This window comes from Cetorhinus maximus, chromosome 21 (genome assembly GCF_964194155.1).
Source record: "Cetorhinus maximus chromosome 21, sCetMax3.hap1.1, whole genome shotgun sequence".
In the NCBI taxonomy this organism is placed as follows: Eukaryota; Metazoa; Chordata; class Chondrichthyes; order Lamniformes; family Cetorhinidae; genus Cetorhinus; species Cetorhinus maximus.
Window position 1 is genome coordinate 81787840 of NC_135899.1, and position 27884 is coordinate 81815723.

The following is a 27884-nucleotide window of genomic DNA, read 5'->3' on the forward strand; positions in this document are numbered from 1 at the left end:
CCTAAAACTTACCTGGCCTTGGAGTCCCAGGCCTTAGGCTCCAGGCTCTGTGTGCATTCCCAGTCCTGTTCACTGCAGCTTCTGGTGCCGCGGGACTAGAGTACTGCCAGCCAATCAGATTGGCCAGAGCTCTCTGAGGTGGGATGTCCTCCCAAGTGAGGGGCGAAAGTTCCACCTCCAGCCGTTGGAGCGTTAAATGGCTGCGGGGCACCAGGATCGGCAGGGATGTGCTCACCGCCGACTCCTCAGATGGTGGGGAAGGGATTGTCCACCATCGGAAAAATCCTGGTCCATGCCTAGGTCACATTACAGCTGAGCGAAGTTACGTGGGGGAATAAAACCTTGAAGAAAAGGATACAATTTTTGGCTTAAAGCAGAAAATGCCAGCATGTTTTCAAACGTTTATCTTTCAGATTGCCAGCATCTGCACGATATTGCTTTTGTAATTCTTGGCTTGTTAGGCTGTGTCGCTTTTTTTCATCAGATGGGACTATTTGTGGGGGCTAGTCTGCAATGCTCAAATTACATTTCAGCGCAGTTAATCTCACATTCAGCGGGAGAGGGTTGAGGAAGGATTACCATTGTCTGCCTGCAGGTTTAAAACATGGTACAAATGAAGGAGTGGATGTGTCTCCCTAATGTTTGTGTTTTCTGCTGAAGCGAAAAGCGTGGTTGCAATTGCTTCTGTGACTTAATCACTGCTGCCAATAGAATGGGGTTTGCACAGCTGATATGCAGCATAATGATGAATGAGTTGAAATGGGGTTTTCTTTTGGTCTACTACAATTGAAGCTCTTTCAATTTTGACACATGCATGCTCCTGAGTCTTGCAATCAGTGTTACTTTGCCTGCTAATCTCCATTCAAAATTGAAGAATAAGTGGCTAAATGCTGTTCTAATTTAGTGATGATCTAGTTTTCCTCTTTAAACAAAATGCACAATGGTTTAAAGGAGAGCAAACATTTGTCTCCACCATTGTATGTGTAGATAAGATGAAACAGCTGCAGCAGTTTATAAGGATTTCCTGTCCAGCACAAATTAATCCTGGAATTGTTGAGGTTATTTTAGCACCCTTGTAAATTTTAAAAAATATTTTGTACTCTTCTTACACAAGGTTATTTCAACTCTCATATCTTAGGTTGCTCCCATGGGTAACTCTCAACTCCCAATACTTCTGTGAATATCTATACCCGTATTAGCTCCAACCCGTGCAAGCATTCACTAATGCACCTGGGATGACAAAACAGTAAACCCCATTGTTAATTGCTTCTTGTTTCTGGATTTGTTCTATGCCTTCAAAGGAATCCCATGCATTTTTAATGAGTGAATACATCACCTGTCAGACTCCCTTTTAAGTTTAAGAACATCAGTTGAATTATGTTAACAAGAGACAAGCACTCAATTAACAAACAGGTTATCAATGGATATAATATTTGCAGTAAAACGTTTAAGTTAACTGCTGAAGTGGGCAAAACAATGAAAAGATCGGTGTGCCAATAATCGTGAGGGTGCCATCCCTATAAATATGCCATATAGATATAGAGGAAGGATGTGATTGTACTGGATGGGGTGCAGAGGAGATTCGCCAGGATGTTGCCTGGGATGAAACATTTAAGTTATGAAGAGAGGTTGGATAGACTTGGGTTGTTTTCGTTGGAGCAGAGAAGACTGAGGGGGTGACCTGATGGAGGTGTACAAGATTATGGGGGGCATGGACAGGGTGGATAGGGGGCAGCTGTTCCCCTTAGTTGAAGGGTCAGTCACAAGGGGACTTAAGTTTAAGGTGAGGGGCAGGAGGTTGAGGGGGGATGTGAGGAAAAACTTTTTTACCCAGAGGGTGGTGACGGTCTGGAATGCGCTGCCTGGGAGGGTGGCGTGGGCGGGTTGCCTCGCATCCTTTAAAAAGTACCTGGATGGGCACTTGGCACGTCATAACATTCAAGGCTATGGGCTAAGTGCTGGTAAATGGGATTAGGTAGGTAGGTCAGGTGTTTCTCATGTATCGGTGCAGACTCGATGGGCCGAAGGGCCTCTTCTGCACTGTGATTCTGTGATTCTGTGACTATACCTGCCTGGACCTTCGAGTGTTGATTCAACCAGAACTTGCAGGCTCAGTGGGATGGCATCCAATACATCATAGACATGTGGGCAGATGGACCATTGAGGGCAAATCTTGAGCACCTGACTGCCACCTCACTTGGAAAAACTATGAGGCGTGTCGTGCGTTTGCCAGATTGTTGTATATTTTATACGTTTGATTTGCCTCAGAGCAATGTAGGGATCGCACTAGTTTCTAAGTCTGCAATGGGTTTATTTAAAGTGCTTTCAAAATATTTCTGCAGTCACAAAATGCCTGCTCTTGTGCTGCTCAGCATTAGCTTCTAGTAGCTTCTGTGGTGCCTGTTCACTTAGCCTAGATTTTCGTCCGTGAGTCAGGATTCCCGGCTCTGCGAGACCGGCCTTTAAAAACGGCTGCCGGGATGTGGGGTTTTCGGTCTAGGGGGGACGAGGGGTTGGGGGCTAGGCTAACGGGCTGGATTAGATGTTGGGGCGGGCGACCCTGGAAGGACTGAGGAGGCGGGCTGGGGGAAAGGCCTTGGGAATCCAGCACTGCCTTAAACGTTAAAAATAGAGAAGAAAACACGGGGGCAGGATTTTCCATCCCGCGGGCAAGGCGCGTGCCTGACCTGATCGGGCGTAAAATAGTGTGCGATGACGTCGGGGGAGCATCCTTACGTCATCGCGCACTCGCGCAATATTTCAGTCGGCGGGCACGCGCAAAAGTCGGGAGTGCGCTGGCCGACAATTAAAAGGCCTATTAAAGCCCTTAAAGTATTAATTAGCAGTGATTTTTTTTTTGCTGCCCGTCCAACCTTACGGTTGGCGGGTGGGCAAATTGGCCAGGCGGCCTTTGCGTTTTTCAGGAAACCTTGTCCACGGGTGGGATGAGGTTTCCGTAATTAAATTTTTTAAAAATTTAAAATGTTTGGGCAGAATCTTTATAATGCATATGTTTAGGTGAGTGAGTCCTGATGTTTGGACATTTTTTCTGCATTTAGAAATCTTTATTTGATGGTTTTATATTCTTCATCTCCCTGAGGCAGCTCTCTCTGCCTTCGGGGAGCTTTCATTCCGCGCTCTTCCCCGTGCCCGCACTGACTTCCGCACTAGCTCTTCTCCCGCCCCCACCCTGGCAGCGCTGGGCCTTTCAGTGCGTCTTTCACGCTGGCTGCCCGTTAATTGGCCAGCTGGCGTGACATCGCGATCGGGGGCCAATCACGGCAGGGGTTGTTTCCCAGCCAATCCCGGGCCCGCCCACCAGGCCCACCTGACCACCCGAAAATCCGGCCCATGAAACATTCATTCTCATCCCTGAAGCCTCCCCACCCCTCTCCCACACACTCCCCATGCCCCATCCATGACAGTCCATGCCACCTCATGCCCTGTATCCACCCCTAACCCCTCATACCCTCCATGCCAACCTATGCCCCTCCACCCATCCCCCCGTCACCTAATATCCTCCATGCTAAACTATGCCCCCTACTCAGTCCTCATTGCTCCTCATACCCTCAATGCCAACCTATGCCCCCCAACCACACCCTATGGCTCTTTATACTCTTCAGGCCAAACTATACCCCTTCACTCACCACCCATTGCCCTTTATAGCTCCTATGCCAACTTAGTACCAACTCATTCCAACCCACCACACTTTACCCTTACACTTATCATGCCAACTCACCCAAGTATCCACCGTGGGCAGACCTCAGGACCGATGCAGAGATGAGATAAGGTTCGAAGTGTCTGCTGCAGGCTTTATTATATTGAAAAAAACATTCTCATTTGCAAAGGCGCATTTACTACATTTACGTTCCTTCAACTAAATAAAGCTTTATAACAACAAATATACCATTCAAGTGGACATTCCTTATAACAACAAGCATTAGAATTCATAGTCTCACTTCAAAGTTTCCATAGCCACTTGTAGCTGTCAATCAAACTGTGAAATAGCAGGCACCCTACTGTGATAATGGGCAGTCGTGAAATCAGCCATGCAGCAGTAATCCAGTTATGCAAGCCCTCAGGCTTATGTCACAGACAGAGTGAAATAGCAAGCGAAAGTTTTTATTTTAAGTAATCTAGTCATTTTTCTAATATTTAAAGGGCAGGGTTTTTAAATGCTTTGACAGCTTCCTTTGGCAGGTGCTTTTGACAGGTCCTGTTGACAGTTTTGACAATTGATTTTGACAAGCCTGTTGACAGTTCCAATGAACTTGTAATGAGTTGATGCACATTTTACACACACTTATACCTACTTTTAACAATTACAAAGGGCACCTGACCTCCCCCAAAGGGGACCTGACCTCCTCCAGTGGGCGCCCAGGACCAGATGCAAAGGGGTGGGTACCTTACCCCTCTAAAGGCTATCCAAACAAATCCACAAAGTTCAAACCTGCTCTTAGCTGGTCTAATCTGAACACTTCAGGTTTCACACTCCTGAGCTACCAAAATCTGACTTCAGTGGAGGCAGCTGATGACTTAAATGGCCAACCGCTTCTGTAAAATGTGCTTGCACAAAACGCACGCCACCCATAATCCCCACCTCGACGAAAATGGGAATTGCCCTGTTAGGGTCGGGACTTATGATTTTCGGCCACTTCTGCCACTTTCACCACAATGGAGAGGCTCTGGTGTAGCCGACATCCTTCGATGCCTGTATACCTCATCTCATTGGGCACCAGAGCTCAGCTCTCAACTGAACTGAGAAGTGGAAACGCTTTACACAATGAGTTTCTGCGCCTGGTTCTACACAGGAATCAGAATAGGCCATTCAGCCCTTCGAGTCTGATCCACATCATTCTAGTAGATCGAGGCTGATGTATACCCCAACCCCCTTTTCTCACCTTTGCTTCCTATGCCTTGCTAGATTTATTTTCAGTTGAAGCCTATCAATCTTATTTTTGAACGTTTCAACTGATCCGGCAGCTATTGTTTTTTTTTGGGGGAGGGAGTTCCGGGTTTCCATTACCCTTGGATGATAAAGTAGTTCCTCATCTCATTCTTAAATGGCCTCGCTGTAAATTTGTTCTGGATTCTCCCACCAGTGGAAATAGTTTCTCTGTATCTACCCAATTGGCACCAAATTTCCCTTCAACCTCCTAAATTCAAAGGAATACAAAACAAGTTTGTGCAACCTGTGCTCATAATTTTATCCTTTCAGCCCCCATAATCATTCTGTTGGATCTACACTGTACCTCCCCCCACCCAAGCTTAGTGTATCTTTGCTGAGGCTTAAGTGCCCAGAAATGAACACAGCATTCCATATAAACTCTGATCAATTTTTTCTGCAGCTATAGCATCAGTTCCTCACATTAACATTCCAACCCCCTTGAAAGAAGGGCCAAGATTCCACTAGGCTTCCTGTTTAGATTGAGTACAAAATCATGATACTGCAGATGCCGGAAATCTGGAATAAAGTTCTGGAAATACTCAGCTGGTCAGAACTGTTCAGATGAAAGATTATCAACGTGAAACGTTAAATTTGTTCCCTGTTCCACAGATACTACCGGGCCCGCTGAGTTATCCCAACATTTTCTATAATTCATTTTAACATCTGTGTATTAGCTGGTAGTACTTTGTTTGCAAAGACACACAAATCCCTTTGCTCATCCATGCTCCTGACTGCCCTTCATTAAGGAAAGGTTCTAATATGTCTTTCTCAGATCCACGTTGAATTCTGGCCTGTATTTTCGCAATGGCATAGAGCCTCTTTGTCGTGGCGAAAATGGTGCAAGAGTGCAACACTTGAAACTTTATTTTAGTTAATCTCAGCATGGGCCCTGAGGTCTCCGCAGTGTGGATACTGAGTGAGTTGACATGGTCGGTGTATGGGTAAACAGTGGGCGTGGGTGGTATGGGTTGGCATGAGTTGGCCTTAAGTTGGCATAGTGGCTATAAAGAGCCATGCGGGATGAGACCATAGGTTGGTCATGATCATTTTGAGGGGCCATGGCGTTGGGTGGCGGGGCATTGGTTGACCTGGAGGCATGAGGGGACGTGGGGATGGCTGGGGAGCATGCCGTGGCATGGGTTGGCATGGATGGGGCATGGGGGGGGAGTGTGTGGGTATGTGAAAGATTGAGGGCTGGAGGGCTGTTTTATGTCTTTATGTTTTTTTTAAACTTTGATACTTCTGCCCAGCCTTCCTCTACAGCTGGTATCCTCTGCACTCATTCCAGGATCACCTGGCCTGACTCCCAGGTAACCCTGCCACCCCAGATTGAAAATCTAATCTTCCAGACCACTTTCCCCCGGGTTGCGTTTACGGGGCCGGGAAATATCCCGATTCTGTGCTCCCAACACGGGGGCGAAAATCTAGGTCTTTATCTGCCATAAGTTTGTCCGCTCACTTAATCTTCCTGCAGCCCTTTGTAACTTCCTGCTACCTTTACACAACTTACACTCCCTCTTATTTCAGAGTCATTTACAAAGTTGTTCATACAACTCTCTATTTTTCCATCGTTCCCATCAAGTCGTTTTTGCATTATGGTGAAAAGTTGAAGTCCCGATATTGATCTCTGAGGAACACAACTTTCACGTCGTGCTAGTTGGAGAAATTTTACATTAACCACACTCTCTGATTCCTATTTCCCAACCAACAACTGACCCATGTCACAAGGTTACCTCCTATTCTGTGTGGACATAAAAACATGAGAAAAAGGAGCAGGACTAGGCCCTTTGAGACTGCTTCACCATTCAACAAGATCATGCCTCATCTTCTACCTCATTACAGCCTTCCTGTGCTGTCCCCCTATCCTCAATTCCCTTTGTCTCCAAAGATCTAGCGACCTCTGTCTTGAAAATACAGAACAAATGACGGTCCACAGCTCCCTGGAGTAGACAATTCCAAAGATTCACAATCCTTTGAATGAATACAGTTTTCCTCATCTCAGTCCTGAATGACCAAGGTCCTAATCTGAGGCTGTGACCTTGTGTTCTAGATTTCCCAGCCCGGGGAAACATTTTCTCAGCATCTACCTTGTCAAGTCCTTAAGAATTTCATATGGTCCTCTCTCATTCTTCTAAACTCCGGGAATGTAGGCCTAATCTACTCAATCTTTCCTCATTGGGCAATCCCCTCATCTGAAGTACCAGTCTAGTAAACCGTATTTGAATTCTATCAAAGGAAACTATATCCTTGTTTGACCAAATCTGCACAAAAAACTCCAGGGGCAGGATTTTGCCCTTGGCATGCGGGCTTGGCAGGGGGTGGGAGGGGGCGGTCGGGAAGCTGATCGGGCCTGGAAGGCAATTTCACACTGGTGGGCCAATTAAGGCCCGCCCAGCGTGAAATGCGAGGAGCAGCGCTAAGCGCTGCCTGTGCGGGTGGGGGGAGGAGTGCAAGCGGGGGCGAGGGCGATATTCACACGTGCATGTGAGTGCGCACTATATCATCTCCCTGAAATGAAGATAGATGAAAAGAAATAATGAAAAAATAAAAACGTAATGAAACATGCCCCCTCATGTCACTCTGTCACATGAGCAGGGACATGTTATTAATGAAAAAACTAAAGCTTTTATTTGATTTTTATTTGCTTTTGGAAACCTCATCCCGGCCGTGGATGAGGTTTCCACAAAAGTGCAAAGGCCGCCTGACCTTTTCGCCTGCCCCGCCAACTGTAAGGTTGGACGAGCAGCGAAAAATTTCTTTTAATTAGCTTTTTAGTGGCCTTAATAGGCCTGATGATTGTCAGCGGGTGTGCTGCCGACTCCGGCACATGCCCGCCGACCGAAACAGCGTGTGATTGCGCGATGATGTCGGGACACGCGCCCGATGTCGTCGTGCGTCATTTTACGCCCAGTTTGTTCGAGCGCACGCCAACCCGCCAAACTAAATATTTTACCCCAAGGTGTAGCCTCACCAATATTCATTTTTCCTTTTGTGCAGAACCTTATCAAATGCCTTCTGAAAGTTCATATAGATGATATCCACAGACACTCCAAAATGCACCATTCTAGTGGAGGCATGGGCTGGCCCTGAAGAAGGGCCACACGGACTTGAAACGTTAACGCTGTTTCTCTCTCCACAGATCCTGCCAGACCTGCTGAGCTTTTCCAGCATTTTCTGTTTTTGCACCATTCTAATGGTCTCTTCAAAAATAGACTTTGGCATATATATAAATAGTCAGGCATGGCCTACCTTTCACAAATCCACGTTGACTCTGTTCAGCTCATATCTGTCCAAGTGCTCAATCCCTCAATGTTGATAACAAACCAGATGTTTAACCCGCAGGTGTATTGTTACCTGTGGAGGAATTTTATGGCCCTCCCTCCGGTGGCATTTTCTAGTCCCACCCCTGGTTTCTCCGTCTCTTTCTTTTCAGTAATGGAGGGTCACTTGCAATTTATCAATCCAATCCTCTGACAACGTGCGTTTTCTGGGTGCTAAAAAAATCAAGGGAACGACAGAGGTCTGATGCAACCGGGGCTCTCGCAGAACCCTGTGGAGTTTCGGGATCTGTAAACTGAAGCACTAAGCCTGGCCTTTAAAAGTAACTTTTGAAATACACAGAGACCTTTTTCCATTTTGAATTGTTCATCGCTGTGGGAATCTTTAACCATCTTAATGGCTTGCCAAACCAAATTTTCTAATTTCCAAGATTTCCTTCTCTTAAGGAAGATCGAAGTGCGCCCCACAACCCTGAATCTCTCCCCTTCTCCCCACCCACCCCCCCCAACCCCCAATAAATATTGCTGAACAGAATAGTCCCTTGTCTAACTCAGGGAAGAGTTATTAGACTTTCTGTGCTTTGGATATCTGACCATTCATATTAAATGGAACTCACTCATTTATAAACAAAAAACTTATCACACCTTACTAGTTATTAATAATTATTTGTGTCCAAATTATTGTGTGTGTATATATAAATATATAGTCATTTGGTATTACAGAGCTTGAATATTGCTGAAAAGAGAGACTTTTTTTTGTCAAAGCTTTTCCTCTTGCACTCATCAGGGCTATTTTCAAGAATACCAAATGTAAAGGGAACAATAATTTATGCTTTATGAGAAGAAAGTATGGATTGGCTGGTAAGTGGACTCTGATTGGTAGAGGCATTGCTATGGAGAAAGAACCACTTGGTGGTGACTGACAATTAATGCTTGCCAGATATAGAGGTACTGGACAGAGTGCAAAGAAGGTTTCCAAGGATGATATCAAAAATGGTGGGGGTGGGGGTATATTTGTGAAGAAAAGATAAACAGGCTTTTCCCTTGAAAAGCAAAGGCCAATGGGGTGACCTAATAGAGGTTTCGCTAGTAGACACAGCTGGAACATTTCTACATGTGCAGAAGAACAAAACTAGAAGCTGCCAATATAAGATAGGCACCAAAAAATTCAAATGGAGTAGTCAGAAGAAATGTCTTTACCCAGAGAGTAATGAAAGTGTGGAACATTCGACCACAGGGAGTGGTTGAAGTGAACAGTATAGATGCTGTTGTGAAGGGGAAACTAGACAAGAGTATGAGGGAGAAGGGAGTAGATGGTTACAAAGGTAGAGTTAGATGAGGAAAGACAGGTGGGGGGTTGAGCGGAGCATAGACGCCATTACGGACTGATCAGGGAAATGGCCTTATATCAGTGCTCTATATATTATACCTCAGCTGTTTTTCAAATGCAACTACCACCCACTCCGAGCAAAATGAACTATTTTCAGGAGATATACTCACTTTTCCAGAATCGGTCTATCCAATTCAGGTCACAGGGAGTCAGAGCCTATCCTGACAGGCAATGGGCACGGTATACTCAGGGCAGGGCACCAGTCCATCACAGCGCACAGACTCACAGGCAATTTAACCGTAGACAATCCATCTGACCAGCATGTCTTTGGACAGTGGGAGGAAACCAGAGCTCCCTGTAGAAGCCCACAAAGACACAGGGAGAACATGCAGACTCTACACAAACAGACACCCGAGGTCAGAATCAAACCCGTGCCACTAGAGCTGTGAGGCAGCAGCTCTAACCACTGTGCCACCCCGCAGCCCTTCAGAAGATACAGATATTCAATATAAAGAACTGATTCTTTACAGTCCCTCTTCTAGCTTTGACTGATCTTCATTTTAAACACAATGATCCCATTGGCTAAATTTCCACCAATTCTTGCCGTGATGATGCTGTTCAGGGCTGGATGGCAACGCTTTGAGGTTAAAGGGAGGGTGTTAAAAAAAGCTTTCCTAATTGCTTTGCCAGTAGAGATACTACCCAGAGTGAGCCTGAGCCTTGCATACAAAAAGTCCCAGGTTCGGTCCCTTGTCTGTGCTAAGTTATTTGACCACAACCTGGTGCTCTAGCTGAGGCGCTATAATTAGCCTCAACTGGGAGAAAGCTTAGGCAAGGTTTGCAGCTTCTGATCATTATCTGGTGACCTCTGCTGAAATGTGTACGTGGGTGGGCATCAGGTGTGAAGGAGATCGGACTGGCCGTCATTATCCTCCAATATCAGGAAGTCCTAGGAGAATCAACTTTCCAGATTACACATGTGAGGAAAGTACAATTGTTTACCCTTGTAGGGCCTTAAATCACAACACTTGTGACACACCATAGGAACTTATTCAAATGTCATTGTTTCTGACAATTTGCTAATTATTTTCTTCATGCCTTTAGAATGACCCGTCATTCGCCCAACTGCTACCAGCTGTGGAACACTGTCACGGTCTCATGATACCCTAAGCTGACAAGTGTCTGCGTGGCCTCAGCTCCTCTCCCAGCTGCTTCCAACTAGAATGGCCTTATAACTAAAACAACACTTGCATATATATATATATTTTTAGAGCAACTTTACATAATAAAACATCCCAGGGTGCTGCACAGCAGTTTGACATCCATCCACATTAGGAAATATTAGGATAGGAGGTGACAGAAAACTTGGTTGGAAAGCCACATAGGAACAGATGTAGGGCCAAGTTCCGCTTGGAGCCTGTTCTGCCATTCAATGAGATCAGGACTGAACTGTGACCTAATGTCATATACCTGCCCTTGAGCTACATTTTAAGGAATGTCATAAAGGAAGAGGGTGGGGCGGAGAGGCTTAGAGAGGAAATTCCAGACCAGAGCTTCGGCTGAGGCAGTTGAAGCTGCCAATAATGGAGCGATTAAAACCAGGGATTTTTAAAAAAAAAATTCATTCATGGGATGTGGGTGTCACTGGCTAGGCAAGCATTTATTGCCCTTGTTCGGAGGGCATTTAAGAGTCAATCACGTTGCTGTGGGTCTGGAGTCACATATAGGCCCGACCAGGTAAGGGCAGCAGATAAAGGACATTAGTGAAGCAGGTGGGTTTTTACAACAATCATTTCGTTGTTATCATTAGACTTTTAATTCCAAATTTTTACTGAATTCAAATTCTACTATCTGCCTGGTAGGATTAAAACCAAGGTCCCCAGAGCATTAGTGGATTACGAGTCCAGCGACAATACCGCTAATGCCGTCACCTCCCCAGATGCATAAGAGGCCAGAATTGGAGGAACAGAGATTAGCACTGGAGGATGTTACAGAGATGGGAGGAATTTGACTGAACTGGTTTTATTTTTAGATGTTCCACTACTTACACTTTACCAGACTATTCTGCTGGGTCCTGATGAAAGAAGTCAATACAAGTTTGGAAGTCAACAAAAATACATTTGAACAATTCTCTTTGACTATCTGCAACAGATGTTAGCTTAACATCTATCACAGGAAAAGTGCTGGAATCTATTATCGAGGAGGTTACAGCAGGACACTTAGGCCCGAATCTTCTGGTCGGCGTGCAGGGGGTGGGCCCCGCTCGCCGATGTGTAAAATGACGCGGGGGTGATGTCGGGCGTGCGTCCCAAAGTCACCCCGTGTCATTCCGATTTTCAGTTCGACGGGCGGGCTCTGGAGTCAGCTGCGTATCCGCTGAACTGTCAAAGGCCTAATAAGGCCATTTAAATATCAATTAAAATAATTAACGCAACTGCCCGTCCAACCTTAAGGTCGGTCGGGCAGGTGAAGAGCCCAGGCGGCCTTCGCATTTATCATTGAACCTCATCCACGGGCGGGATGAGGTTTCATGAAGGTTTTTAAACTTCAATAAAAAATTTTAATAAAATTCACAGACATGTCCCAGCTTGTGTGACACTGTCACATGAGGGGACATGTCTTTAAAAAATATATTTTTCTTTATTTAGATCTTTCAAAATCAAACTAAAATCCCTGAGGCAGCTCTGTGTAGGCCCCAACTCAGCCTCCTCTTCACCACCCCCCCCCACCCCCACCACCCGCCCACACAGGGAGCGCTCAGCGCTTCCGGGTGCGTGTCTCGTTGGCCGGGCCTTAATTGGCCCGCCCACGTAAAATGGCAGCGCCCAGCTGATCAGGGGCGGCAGTCAGCTGCGCACCCACCCGTGCCCGCTCCCCCTCAGCCCCCCTAACAGGGAGAAAATTCTCCCTTTCGAAAATCTCAATGCAATAAGACAGAGCCAATCTGGTTTTGTGAAAGGTAAATCGTGTTCTTTGAGGAAGTGACGAGCAATATGGATAAAGGGGATCCTGTAGCTGTGGTGCATTTAGATTTCCAGAAGATGATTGACAAAATAAGAGCTCATTATGCAGGGGGTAACATGTTAGCATAGATAGAGGATCGGTTAGCTAACAGGAAACAGAGAGTGGGCATAAATGGATCATTTTGGGGTTGGCAAGGTGCAGTGAGTGGAGAGCTGCAGGGATCAGTTCTGGGGCCCCAACTATTTACAATCTATATTAATGATTTGGATGAAGGGAGCGAATGTATAGTTACTGAATTTGCTGATGTCACAAAGATAGGTAGGAAAGTTAGTTGTGAAAAGGACATAAGAAGTCTGCAAAGGGACATAGATAGGTTAGTGAATGGGCAAAAGTTTGGCAGATGGAGTATAACGTGGGAAAATATGAATCTGTCCACTTTAGCAGAAAGAATAAAAAAGCAGTATACTACTTAAACAGGGAGAGATTGCAGAACTCTGAGGTACAGAGGGATCTGGGTGTCCTGGTCCATGAATCACAAAAGGTTAGTGTGCAGGTATAGCAAGTAATTAGGAAGGCAAATGGGATGAAGTCATTTATTGCCAGGGGAATGGAATATAAAAGTAGGGCTGTTTTGCTATGGTTGTACAGGGCATTGGTGAGACCACATCTAGGGTACTGTGAACAGTTTTGGTCTCGTTATTTAAGAAAGGACATAATTGCATTAGAAGCAGTTCAGAGAAGGTTCACTCGACTGGTTCCTGGAATGAGGGGCTTCTCCTGTGAAGAAAGGTTGGACAGGTTGGGCCTGCATCCATTGCAGTTTAAAAGATTGAGAAGTGACCTTATTAAAACATGTAAAGGTCTTGAAGAGACTTGACAGGGTGGATGCTGAAAGGATCTTTCCCTTTGCAGGAGAGACTAGAACTAGGGGACAGAGTTTAAAAAAAGGGTTCCCCATTTAAGATGGAGGTGAAGGGGAATATTTTCTCTTGGTGGGTCCTGAGTCTGTGGGACTCTCTTCCCCGGAGAGTGGTGGAGGCAGGGTCTTTGAATAGCTGTAAAGCAGAGGTAGTTAGATTCTTGACTAACAAGGGAGTCGAAGGTTATCAGGGGTAGGCAGGAAAGTGAAGTTGAGGCCACAATCAGATCAGCCATGATCTTATTGAGTTGCAGAGCAGGCTCAAGGGTCGAATGGCCTACTCCTGCTCCTAGTTAGTGTGTTTGTATGCAGTTAAAAAGGCCATCACACTCCGGCCTGTTTAACAATTTTCAAAGCATAACTCCCTTGTTCCAAAATCTGAATCAGGTGTGATTACTGCTGTCTGCGGACGCACCTACAGTATTTAGCTTTCGTATTAGTGTTTAATTCACTGCCACTTCTCTTCCAGGAATGCTTACCTTGAAGAAGTACTGCTCTTCCCTCCGATGGGATCTCCACTTGTCTCTTCTCCCCTGTTCACCTTCATTGCTTTCCCTTTCCCTCCTAGTGTTTGATCAGGTATCTACAGAACCCGCTTCCACAGTCACGTCTCCTTCTTTAACAACCGTCTCCAGCTCCAATTTATTACAGCTGGATTTCAACTGAGAATCCACCCATCGGCCTGAATGTAATTCCGAGGCAGTGCCCCTGTCCTGCTACCCCACTCCCTCGCCCCCACCAGCTGAAATGCCATTGGCGAGCCCACCTCCATGTGACTGGGAAACGCCGACCTGATTTGACGGTTGGCTGGCCAGTAATTGGCTCAGTTCAAGACCTCTAAGAGCTGCCAGCCAATCAGATTCCTGGCAGCTCTTTAATCCCTGGGACCGCAGCCAGTCCACCACGGAGATTGTCGCTGGAGTCAGGTACCAAGGTGAGCAGAAGGTGGGGGGTGGTTTTACTGAGCCCAGCCTGGTAGGCCCCAGTGAGGGTGAGGCGAGCAGTGACCGAGAGGGCAGGGGGAGAATAAGCAGGAGCGGGGAGTATGGTGGGAGTGGGGGCTCCGTTGGGCACAGGGTGCCTGAGCAGCAGGATTCCCCCAACTTGCAACAAGGCCACGAGGGTTTACCCAGCAGACTTGCCGCACCTCCCATCACTGGTAAGATATCAGCAGTTAAGGGCCTCAATTGGCCCTAAGCATTATGGGCTGCCCGACACCTCCCTTGGTGTTGGTGAAATATTAGTCAATGGGGATAGGCAAGTCCACCCGTGCCACTTCACCTGGTTTTACACAACCCCTCCTCACCTACTAACCTGCTCCCAGTGGGTGGGGGTGTAAGATTCCAATCTTGGTGTTTTGGATCCACCCACGATTACAGATACCTCCCAGACAATTCCAAATTCCTTGACCCGCTGTTCACCCGCGTCCTATGACCCACTGACAATGCCGAGAGCGGCCACGTGCAAACTCTCAACCTCTCTCGTAAGCAGCGCTGACTCAGTCTATCTCAGGGCTGCCCTGGCTCACAGATTCACTCCATCCTTTGCCCCATCCGGCACTTTACAAAGAAAGAAAGTTCAGGGGCCTGAAGCGTGGGGCGGAATTTAATGCCCTCCCTCGTGGCAGGTTTGGTGGCGGGAAAGGCATTTAATCAGGCGGGCGGGTGGTGAGCGGGGATCGCGCCATCTTTCCACCTGTGCCCCTGATTAAGTCCATGGCAGGAAGGCTCACGGGCGACCAGCCCCTCCTGCTGCCAACTGAGGCAATTAAGTGGCCAATTAACGCCCATTTAAGGGCCTCAACGCTCCCCCCACCCCCCCTGCTGCTATTAACCCAGTAACGGGCAAGACACTCGCCACATGGGGAGACTGACAAGCAAACTCTGTCAGGATTGCTTGTGGGTTTCTGGGCGGGGGTGGTGATGGGGTTTGGGGGCCCTTGTTCAGAGGTGCTCAGTGACTGATTGAGGGACCCAGCGTCTGGAAGGTGGGTGTCCGCTGGGAGGCACCACCTTGCCCTTGCTTTCTAACCCCTTCCCCATGACTCCCACCCTTCGAGCCCCCCCTCTTGCCATCACTCACCTGCGCCTGGGTCCTTGGATGATCTTAGGCCTGGGGCGGGTGTAGTGCCTGCAGCAGCCATCGTGCCTCCATGTGGCGACGCTACAGAGCAATGAAGAGATGCCGTCCAATCACCAATTGGCGAGAAAGACCCCGATGCTTCCATTTAATACTGCCATTAACTCAGTTTCTCTGCACAGATGCTGCCTGACCCTGCTGAGCATTTCCGCATTTTCTGTCTTTATTTTATCTGAGCTTTGCTGTAACGGATGGGATCAAGTTGGTCCCTATTGAGCCGTTGTCCTTCACGGTGCAGAACTTGAATATTGTTGAAAGAGAGACATGTTGCTGAAACTTTTCATCTCCCACTCAACAGGACAACTGTAAGAATGCCAAATTTTAAACAATCACAACAATTTACACTGCAAGAGAAAAGCGTGCTGGCTGGTTGGCAAGTCAATTGATTGGCTGAGGCGTTGCCATGGAGAAAGCACAGCGAACTATTGGCTCCCCAAGCTTCCGTGTAATTCAAAAAAGGCACAAGGGGCTGTTGAGTGCCAAGGCAGGCTGCTTAAAAGGCGCTGGTGCTCTGGGACTTTGTCCCAGCTGTTTTACTTATATTGCAGCCTCTAGCTCTCACCCCTCACCCATACACCATGTGGGGAGACCGACAAGAAAACCCTACAAAACTCATGCCAACTCTTTGAGCTGTGAATTTACAGCTCCCCGCTGTGATAATGATAGGTTGTAGAAGCAGTCAGGCAGTAATAATACCGTAATGATAACCCTTATGTCATCCAACTGCTATTGAAACTGAAAACACTATTTTTTTCAACCCAGAGACAGCCTGTTGCTTTTTTCTCAAAATAATACCAAAATAGGTGGGAAAGTAAGTTGCAATGAAGACATAAGAAATTTACAAATGGATATGGACAGGTTAGGTGAATGGGCCAAAATTTGGCAGATGGAGTTTAACGTGGATAAGTGTGAGGTTATCCATTTTGGTCGGAAGAATAAAAAGGCGACTTATTATTTAAATGGAGAGAAACTTCAGAATGCTTCAGTGCAGAGGGACCTGGGTGTCCTCATGCATGAATTGCTGAAAGCTAGTATACAGGTACAGCAGGGAATAAGGAAGGCAAATGGAATTTTGGCATTTATTGCTAAAGGAATAGAGTATAAAAATAGGAAAGTGTTGTTGCAACTGTACAAGGCATTGGTGAGACCGCACCTGGAGTACTGTGCACAGTTTTGGTCCCCTTACTTGAGGAAGGATGTAGTTGCACTGGAGACGGTTCAGAGGAGGTTCACTAGATTGATTCCAGAGATGCGGGGCTTGTCTTATGAGGAGAGAGTGAGCAGTTTAGGCCTATACTCGCGAGAATTTAGAAGGATGAGAGGAGGTCTAATTGAGGTATATAAGATGCTAAAGGGGATAGACAAAGTAGATGTGAAGCAGATGTTTCCCCTTCTGGGGCATTCTAGATTGAGAGGCCATAGTTTTAGGCTAAAGGGTGGTAGATTTAAATCAGAGATGAGGAGGAATTACTTTTCTCAAAGGGTCGTGAATCTGTGGAATTCACTACCTCAGAGTGCAGTGGATGCCGGGACACTGAATAAATTTAAGGAGGAGATAAACAGGTTTTTAATTAGTAGCGGGATGAAAGGTTATGGGGAGAGGGCGGGAAATTGGAGTTGAGGCCAAAATGAGATCAGCCATGATCGTAATGAATGGCGGGGCAGGCTCGAGGGGCTGAATTGCCTACTCCTGCTCCTCAGTCTTATGTTCTTAAAGGGCAGGGATTTTAAACAATTCACAGCTTGACAGTTCCACAGACCTTATCCATGTTTTATGAGCATCCACGTCTACTGTTAAAAATCATCAGCCACACATTGTGGGAAACAGACCTTGTTCCAGCAAAAATAGAATCTGTTTGAACTCAGCACTGAGTTCAACTGGTCCTGCTGAGCTTGGAATTCCCATTTGTGTGAATCATATCCTGCCCCTTTTCTTCTACTGGTGAAAGTAGGATTTGTCAGACTCAGGGTGGGATTCCCAGAGTTGGGATCCGGCGTTGTTTTGGATAAGGTGCAGAGTCTCCGCAACTCTGCAAAAATCAGGGCCAATGTGTGGCTTTGGCTTCCCATATTGGCATTCCATGACAATAGACTTAGTACAAAGGAAAAGAGCAAAAATATATTTGCACAAACACAGCTTACAAAAGCCATGCCTGGGGAGCTGAGGGGGAGAGGATAGGACGGAGGGAGAGAAGGAAGTAGGGAGGGAAGGAGTGATGATATTTCCACATCCTATATTGCCAGCTTTCCCAAGTTAAATAAATACTGTCTTTGGGCAACCAAACTCTAACAAGCACATACCTACCCCATTGAGTGGCACCACAAGGTGAAAAAATGGCTGAAAAATCAATCCTTCATTCTTTAATCAAATTCAGAGCATAGAAACCAATGATCAGACTGTAGCCTTTCTCCTCCTATTGTGGAACAACAGAGGTCTTGTCCCGGGTGGATTTAAATCCGATATGAGAAAGGGGTCAGCTGGATCTGTTCCTCCATGGGGGGGGGTGGGCAGACTGTGCCTCAACCAACAAAAAGGTTCTCGTCTCTGGCAGTGCAACCAAGTTCTCTACCTCACCTGGAAATGATCCTGCCGGGAGCCAGCAACACTTTGCAGAATTGAGGATGGGCCAACCCAACTGGAACTCCCCAACAGCCTCTCTTCACCACGTGCAACACACGTCTCTACATTACCGAAGAATGGACAGAAAACCCAAGGAAAATTGGTCATTGAGACTTAAGATGACTGTTAAAGGAAGGGGAGTAAGAAGAAACAGAAAGACAGACCCCCAGTATTAACAAGCTTATCAAAATGGATGAAGGTCATGCATCACACATACCACACCCCATACACGTTCCACAAATATCATCCCTTTGTGCTAGATGACCACTAATGATGATGTTATTAGATGGGTGCCCTTTGACCCATATTTTGTTCAGGATCCATATTTTGTTCATGTCCTCCATTCAGTCAGCTGTAAGACGGTAAGAAGATGCCCCCCACCCCCACCCCCACCCCCACGAACTAAGCGGAGCCCTGTCCACTAAACAAGGCTGAGTTTCCAAACAGAACGGTGACTTTTGACCTGGAACTGCAGAAATACTAAACAGCCTGGGGCTCATTCTTGCAGCGCAGCAACTTACAATGAAGATGAGCCCAGCTGACATGAGCACTGCTAACTGTGACCATCCCCTCACGGCCATTCCCACATTCAACTAATCCCCGTTGAGCAAGAGCATGTGAGCTGCGTCAACTCCTTCATTCACATGGCCCCCGGCACCAGCACAGCAAGGCCAATAAATCTGCCCTTTCAACCCATTCCTCCGGCATGCATCACGCTATCACAGTAGCTTCATAAGTATATATGTGTGAATTTTTGGACTCAATTTATTTAAAAAGAACCTGTGGATCAAAACACAGCTACAAGATTAAACAAACCACAATGCATTGTGTTTTCTTTTCGCTTTAGGACTCTCTGCTTGTCAATACTAATAGCAATATCAGCCTGTACATGAAAAATGCAGTATGACAAGTAACCTTAGGAGGCTATTACCATCAAACCTTTGAAGCTGCTAAGGAAGGATTGTTAGGCACTGTAACCTCTTTAGTCCGGAAAGACCAGTTGTCCAGAAATTCTTTTGAGCAGACCCACCTTTTTTTCTTTCCTGGGATGTGGGCGTCTCTGGCAAGGCTAGCATTTGTTGCCCATCCCTAATTGCCCTTGAACTGAGTGGCTTGCTAGGCCATTTCAGAGGGGCAGTTAAGAGTCAACCACATTGCTGTGGGTCTGGAGTCACATGTAGGCCAGACCAGGTAGGGATGGCATATTCCCCTCTCTGAAGGGGCAGTCGTGAACCAGATGGGTTTTTACAGCGATCAATGATAGTTTCATGGTCACTATTACTGAGGCTAGTCCTCAATGTCAGATTTTTAAAAAAACATCTTAAGTGAATTTAAAACCCATCAGCCCCCATGGTGGGATTTGAACCCTTACTCCCAGGATATTCGCTTGGGTCTCTAGATTACTAGCCCAGTGACACCACCACCTCCCCACTTGCTCCCTGACTACCATTATTGACATCATTTTAGTTCAGGGCTTTGGGAGCGAAAACATGAAAGATACAGTACTTGGGTAATTAAAACAATTTGTTATCACTGTTTTATGTTTCAGGTAAATATTAATATTGACGATGTTTTCCTGTTCAAATGTTTGCGGTTAGGCATTCTAACATCAATCCAGAAAACTCTGAAATCCAGAAATGACTTGATCCCAGCCATTCTGGACTGGAGAGGTTACAGGATCTCATGGTTTGCATCTGTACGGCAATGATTAGTGGAACCCTGGGCCTGACCAATCAAATGTGAACTTTTCATCAGGCGATCCTAATGTTGGACCAGTCACTCCTACCGTCACCTTTAAGTGTTTGGGACTCTCTGTGATAAGAGTATCTGAAATATTAATTTACTTTTCGTCAACCTCAAACATCTATACTCTACCACACTGAAAATGTGTTAATTCTTGGTCAGCTTAAGGAATTTTGGGCAGGATTTTCCCCCCTTCGGGGGCGAAGTTGAAGGTTGGGCGCGCACAGGCACGCTTCCGATCGGCGCCCCTGATTGGGGGGCGCGGCGCCATTTTGCATGGGCGGGCCAATTAAGGCCCGCCCAACGTGACGTCTGCACAGAAGTGCTGAGCGCTCCCTGTAATAACCCAAAATTGAGAGTGCGCTCTTTCGCGCATGCACATGAAAGAGCAACTCATCTCCCTGAGGCTAAGTGCAGCCTCAGGGAGATCGGCTCAAAATGTAAAAAAGCTCAAAATTGAATAATAAAATTTCCCTAACATCTCCCCTCATGTGACAATGTCACATGAGTTAGGACATGTCCATAATTTTTACAAAAACTTCATTAAAGTTTTTTAAAACCTACATGAAACCTCATCCCGCCCGTGGATGAGGGTTTCATGCTTTTTCTAATTCCCGCCGGGGCTCTTGGCCTGCCCGCCAGCCTTAAGGTTGGACAGGCAGATCCACTAATTAGTTTAATTACCCTCTCAATGGCCTCAATTGGCCATTGACAGGTCGGCGGGCGCGCAGCTGATTTTGCTGCGCCCCTCGCCTACCGGAAAATTTAAATGGGGCGGGATGATGTCGGGAGTTCCGCCCGATGTCACCGCGCGTCATATTACATGTCGGCGAGCAGGCCTTGCCCCCCGCTCGCTGATGGTAAAATCCTGCCCTTTATTCTTAAATTTGGAATTTTTATAATAATGGACCACGGTCAGTACTACAGGATACAACAGTCAGTGAAGAGCAGAAGAAATGAGGTTAAATCAAGAAAGGGATTTGGTGATGTCAAGTCGATTTCTAAGTAAAGTAAGGGAGTTCAAAGGACACTGAAAAGTTCCAACACTTTGAGGTCCTGCAAAAGAATGAGCTTGTCTGAGCAAGTGAATGAGAATTGGTGCAAGGTGCCAATGACTTGTGTTGCAGAGTGTTAGAAGGAGGGAGTCATTTGCAAGATAACAATTTTCCTAAGTTAATGATTATTTCATGTCAAACAAGGGAAAGCATCTTAATTGAAGCATTTCCTTTTTTGCAATTCCTTCTCAGGCTGTGGGAATCACTGTCAAGACTGGCATTTATTGCCCATCTCTCATTATCCAATTGCAGTTTGATACAACTGAATGGCTTTCTAGGCCACTTCAGAGGGCAGTTAATTAAAGCACATTGGTGTGGGACTTTTATTTATTCTTTTCTGGGATGTGGGTATCACTGGCAAGGCCAGAATTTGTTGCCCATCCCTAATTGCCCTTGAACTGAGTGACTTGCTGGGCAGTTTCAGAGGGTAGTTAAGAGCCAACCACATTGCCGTAGGTCTGGAGTCACATGTAGGCCAGACCAGGTAAGGACAGCAGATTTCCTTCCCTGAAGGACATTAGTGAACCAGATGCGTTTTTGCAACAAAAAAACCAACAGTTTCATGGTCAGTGTTATGAGCTTTCAAGTAACATAACCACTACCCTTCCTCACCCACTAAAAAAAGAGGAAATAAATCAGGAGGTGAGTTGGCCCATTCTCAGGCTTAACTTCATAGTCAGTTGTACGGTAGCAGTGGTAGGGTGTTGGAATGGATTGCATGCCCAATTTACAGCTTGGGAACGAAATGAGATGATCTAATCAAGGGTTACGTGAAACTGAAAAATGAAGGAAGGAGGGGTAGGAAATAAAACGTTACTATACTGGTCAACAATATTACAGGAGACAACACAGAACCATGGCTAAATCCCACAGCAAATGGATGCCTTCATTTTATTTATAGCTGAATTAATCCGTACTTTTTCTTGGTTTATGGATTATGAATCATTTCTTAACCAGCGTTGTGATTATTTTTTTCTCTTTGGGGACATAAGAGGAATAATTCAGACTACAGAATATATGATAAAATATGCAAAATTCTTGTCAATTCCATAATCCATTATTGGTACGTTCTTTTTATATCGCCTATCATATATCTATTTTCTTTTCCTAACACTCTCCCCTTAATCTTCATTTAATATATTTATGCATAACTTATAGTGAATGTTAAATAAAATAAAATGCAGGTGCAAATTAAATGGTAACCATTGCACCTGAAGTACAATCATAGGACTGACTGGTAATTACCATTTAGATACTGATTATCACTGAATTTCAGCTAGCAAAATGACAGCAGCTCTTTAATTTCCAGTAATTTTTCAATTTGGATTGTCAATATCCTTGTGTGGGCTATTTCAAGTGTTGGATTTGTACATTTCTGGGATTTAAGGTAATGTGCCTCTTTTCCAATTTCACAGGATTAGTCTTTGTGCTGTGATCAAGGGCGTCTTCACCAAAGACTTTTTAAGGTTGTTTAGCCCAGGCACTTCGTCAAATCCCAAGAATTAACTCAACAAGTGGTTTCAGGTTTAACACTTTAGAGTATTCCTTGGTTAATTGTTGCCAATAGAGTTGTTACTTGGGTCAGTGCTGTAACGCGCATATAAATTATCCAATTGACCCCCCGGTACCTTTGGCAATGTTTATGCGGAGGGAAAACCAGCTGCACACATTTTGGCTGCATTCCAGAAAATGCTGTGAAATCATCTTGAACTGAATTAGCCTGTCCCATGTCTCTTTAATAGCCATATGTATCTCCTTTAAAACGTTATTCCAGTGGGTTACAGAGGTTTCTCCGCCTAAATCATATTTTCACAGAATCCTGACTGTTCTCAGGGCGATTATCTGAAAACCAAATCAGCTGAGTTTCGCTGTGATATTTTTAAGAACTCATCTGTTTCATTAGAGACAGCGGCTTCTTGTACATTTATCTGGCTGTTTCATAAGCTCAAACATTAATAGGGAGTTTTATTATGATTCAGAAAACCTTCTCAGTAAACAGATTACTCACAAATTTAATTTTCAGATTATTCCACAGGCAATCCAATTTTCAAAGCTTTTGCTATTGAGAAATTCTTAAAGAACAGAGGGTTTACTCCATTAACAAGAAAAATGTCCAATTTCGATGGAAAATAAAGCTCTTTCTTTCGAACACTATAATTGTCTTGCACAGATCTGAGGAAGAGGGTTTTATTTCAACGGAAACCAAGTCACCACCCAATGACCTGTATAGGAAAATGTATATGTATGGTGATTGGATAAGGACAAGATCAGGTTCTTTTATGATGCCTTCCTATGGTGAATAGTCTGCCAACACATGGAACCATACATCTTCAGTTCTAGGAGAGGAGATAAAAATGCCAAATATCTAAAAAAAAACCAATCATCACAGAGACATATATTGATATTAACATATTCAATGCTTTCAGACAGCGTGTACTTCCCAGGTCACAATAACCTCTTGTTATGCTATACCCCATTAGAATCTATTCTTATGAAATAACTTGCCCCCTGATTCACTGGCTGGGATTTAGTCGGGCCAACAGGGGTCTCCCTACCCCAGTCGGAGATTGGGTGGGGAGTCCCCTGCCAGTTCTACGGGGGCGGCCTGATGGAATCAATTGCCCTTCAGGCACTTAATTGGCCGCCATCGGGGGCCTTCCCCGCAATTGGGGTCCACGGTGGAAGAAGTAACGCCCACCAAGAGCTGCCAGCCAATCAGAGGCCAGCAGCTCCTCTTGCCGCCAGCGCCAGTGGGAGCGGTGGCAGCCGTCAGCAATGCACCCACCAGAGGTCCAGGGTCATCATGAAACCCCAGCCCAAAGGTGAGTGAAGCTGGGATGGGTTGGGGGTCATGGGAGAAGGGGAGCCAAGAGTATTGGAGGCAAGGGCAGGAGGGGAGGTTCCGGCACCCTCCCACCACCCCCACCCCAGTTCCCGATGCCACCTCCCTCGATTAGGCACAGAGTGCCTGACTACGAGGGAGTTTCCCCCACCACCACCCACCCCCACCCCCACAGCCCAGGAGACCACTGGAAAAACGTTTGCTCGGCAGCCTTCCAAGGGTGTGGGAAACCTATGCAGCCCCCCATTTAATCCCTGAGCCACCACTAAATTGCAGAGGGCTCAGTGATAATGGGTGTCAATTGGCTCATTGATGAGCCTTATTGACATCCCCCCGCCCGCCAACGGCCTGGATATCCCCCATCAGTCCCTTTCCACCCTTCAACTTAATTGGGGGGGGGATTTGCTGCTGCTGGTAGACTGATGGGGCCTCTCCCTTATTAAATGGGCCTGGCTGTCATGTTTTCTGCTGTGTTGGGGTAGATTAAATCCAACTGACTGTGAGTGGTGACATGGCCGATACTGTGCACCTTTAGCAGCATGGACTAACTTTCCCAACATTTTTCAGGACCATGGCATCGTGACCTTTTTATTATTTGGATCCTCCACGGGTCAGAGGTGGCCAATTAACTGGATGCCCCTGCGTTCGCCATCCAATTAGGGGCGGCGGGTGGGTTCCCAAGGCAAGAGGCCGGTAGGAGACCCCATAACACTGGACAGATGTCTGTAATATTAGGGTGTTCAGTGTTGAAAGGTAAATGTGTGGGACTGGAGAAACAGTACCGTCTACGTGATGATGTAAGAGACATAACCAAAAGAGGAGAGGGAGAATGCTCATGCCTTAGACTGAGTAACACCGGGTCCTGTACACCCATACACATTATAGGGAAGTGGTGCTGTAGTGGTACTGTCACTAGATTGGCACTCCATAGACTCAGGGTAATGCTCTGGGACCTGAGTTCAAATCCTACCATGGCAGATGGTGGAATTTGAATTCAATATAAATCTGGAATTTAAAAAAAGTTTAATGCATGGCATGAAATCATTGTCAACTGTTGTAAAAACCCACTTGGTTCACTAATGCCCTTTAGGGAAGAAAATCTGCTGGTCTGGCCTACATATGACTCCAGGGTTGACTCTTAAATGCCCCCTGAACAAGGGCAATTAGGGATGGGTAATCCAATGCTGGCCTAGCTAGTGATGCCCCACATACCATGAATGTATAATAAAAAAAAGTTACGTTTATCCAATAAACAAGTTATATGTTCCTTAGCCAGTCACAGCCAACATACATGAAATCTCCAAAATCGAACCTGAAAAAATTCAAAACTGAGGGCAGCTGAAAGCCACAAAAAGAGCTCCACCGAAGACGTGGAGGCAGTGAGAGGCAAAAAAGTTTACTAAGAGCTGCACCACGGCATGTGGTGGTGGCCTGTGCAAGTTCCCAATCCAACAGCAGAGTCAGAGAACCTAGTGACGGCCAAGCAAGGGTGAGCAATCCTCAAAAATAGGTCAAAATCTTCAGTTGGACGGCACAATACGCCCCGGGCAATTTCCATTTTTAGTGAGCACGGGTTTTGATACACGCCCAGTCCAGGTCCATTGTCGCGCCATTGCACATGGCAACCACGAGGCAGCAATCAAAAAAACAAAATCAGCTGCTTAAGCGCAATTCCCCAGTGGGGGGAAAGGGCGGAGCTTAATAGTAACTCCCAGCAATTAGCTTAAAAAAAAACTCCGCAAAGTTTAAGGAATGAATACCAAACAGGGTCAGCGGCCGCAGGGGGGATTCAGTTAAAGGCTGGTCAGTGCAGGAAAACTGCATTACAGCAAGAGAAGTTTAAAAAATTAAGGCACACCCCCTAGAAGCTCACAACAGCTATGGATTCCAAATTCACGTCAGCTGAGATATTTGGGCATATGGAAGGACCCAATCAGAAACACAGAATTAAGCACTAGGGAGGAAAAGATTTTTTAAGATTTCAAATTGCTTTCAGGATTGGACAATATGTCTGAGTCTGAACAAGTCAGTACATTACTGTACTCTATTGGAGCAATTGCAGATGATGTTATAGCAAGACAAGGCATTAATGAAACATCAGGCAAATCAGACAACTTTTAAAATTCTTTGATAATTAGTTTCATTTACAGATTTTAGAAAGGGCTAAGTTTAACAAAAGGACCCAGAAACCAGGTGAACCAGTTAGGTGCCTTTATCGATGACCCGTATAGAGTGGCTGAAGGTTGTGAATATGGTGATCTTAAAACAGAGCTAATACAACACCAGTTGTAGCTGGCGTTACTGATGACACCCTGTCTGACCTACTGCACTCCAAAGAAGACTTAACCTTGGGGAAGACGACACAGGTGGTGAGGCAAACAAAGGTCCATAAACAAAACAGGGCCATACTCAAAGGAGGAGAAAAACCTCGGCTCAGAAAATCCCCCAGTGACGGTACAATTTATTAAACAAAAGAATGTCAAAGAAACCAGAGGGAAGAAGACACCATATGGAACAAAAGTTTAAGATGCCATCAAACCATGCCAGTGCTGTGACACCAAAAATCTCCACAGGCGCGGACAGTGTCCTGCAAGTGCTGCGGAATGCTTTCATCTTAAAATGTTTGGACGCTTTGGGAACATGTGCAGAATTAAAACCTCTAGATACACAGGGGATACCGAGGGAATCTTCGCACACAAGGCCACCAATGAAATTGAGGAATCTCAACAAGAAGAGGAACAGCAATGTTTCCTGGGTGTGGTCAAAGCCCCCACGTTCTGGAATGCAGATATTTGTGTCAATGGACAGATCACTAATTTCAAACTGGATGCAGGAGCAAGTGTAAGAGTCTAATCCAGTAAGGAGCCATGGTTATGAACACAATGGCTGAGGATAACTGAAACCCAGTGGTATGGTCCAGGAGGTATTAAACTATTCAAGTCATAGGCATTTTGCAGGCAACAGACCAATACAGGGAAAGAAAGATACTGGAAACATTATAGGCTCTGACTTCCGTGGAGTGGCACAGGTGGGTTGCCATTCTGCTCCTGGTGTTTTACCTTGAAATCCAGCCGCTCCTTTCTCACCCACTCAGGCCGGGTGAGGACAGCGCAGTGCAACGGGTTCCCGAGCCTTCTGTCGAGTGCAGGAGAGTCGGAGGAAAGGAAGCCACGCCCCGCTTTTTACGGCCCCCGGCTGCCGTAAAGCAGGTACGTTCGAAGGTACAGACACTTTGAGAAGCCAGAGACAAGGTGAATGTGCAAGGTAAGTGGGTAGGATGGGAGGGTGGGGTGGTCATTGGGATGTTGGTCGGGTGGTCGCTGGGAGGGTCAGCTGGTCAACGGGGGCAGTCAGGTAGTCAGGAGGGTGGGGAGTGGTCAGTGGAGAGGGTGGTCAGTGGGGGGGGTCAGTCGGGGAGGAGGGAGAGATCGTTGGAGTGGGTTAGTCGGGGGCGGTAGTCGGTGGGTGTAGTCGGGGGGAGGGCGGTTGGCGGAAGGGTAGTTGGGGGTTGGTGGGTAGCCGAGGGTCCCGTGGGGTATCGGGGGATTGGGAAGGGCAGTTGGGGGTCATGTAGGGGGTTAGGGGAGTAGTTGGATGTTTTCGTAGGGGGCCGGGGGGGGGGTAGTCAGGAGGGGCTGGGGTGTCAGTGGGGGAGGGGGGGCAGGCAGGATGTCAGGGGTGGGGGGAACCCCGTTGGGGGGACGGGGTCAGGGGGTCAGTACTATAGTTACCCAAAAGTTGGAAGTGGTTTTAATTCTTCTAACTTTTTTTGGGTGACTATTAGTGTAAGGCAGTCAGAACCAACTGAAGTTTGCAGTTTATGTTGTAGCTTTGGATGGTACCCATTGCAGAGCAATTGTCCAGTGGAAAATTGAACTTCCCAGGTAATTGCGCGTAACCCTTATGTGGGGACTTCTGTGGGTAGGGGTGGGTCCCCTGTACATCTTTGGGGTACCTCCCAGTTACTATGCCCTGGAGCTTGGAAGTTACTGGCCTACATGTTCTTTGCAACCAAAAATTCCCTCCTCCCCGTGCTGACACGCCTG

The 27884-nt window shown here is 46.3% G+C and overlaps 1 long non-coding RNA gene across 1 annotated transcript in view; it reads right to left on the reverse strand.

Moving 5' to 3' along the window:
* The window catches only part of LOC144695416 (uncharacterized), a 43014-nt gene extending 19968 nt beyond the window's left edge, over positions 1-23046 (reverse strand). The window contains exons 1-2 of the long non-coding RNA XR_013579963.1: positions 23005-23046; positions 3740-3804 (exon numbers count right to left, since the gene is read on the reverse strand). This is a non-coding gene — a long non-coding RNA (uncharacterized LOC144695416). The remainder of the gene's footprint in view (positions 1-3739; positions 3805-23004) is intronic.
* Positions 23047-27884: the final 4838 nt, after the last annotated feature.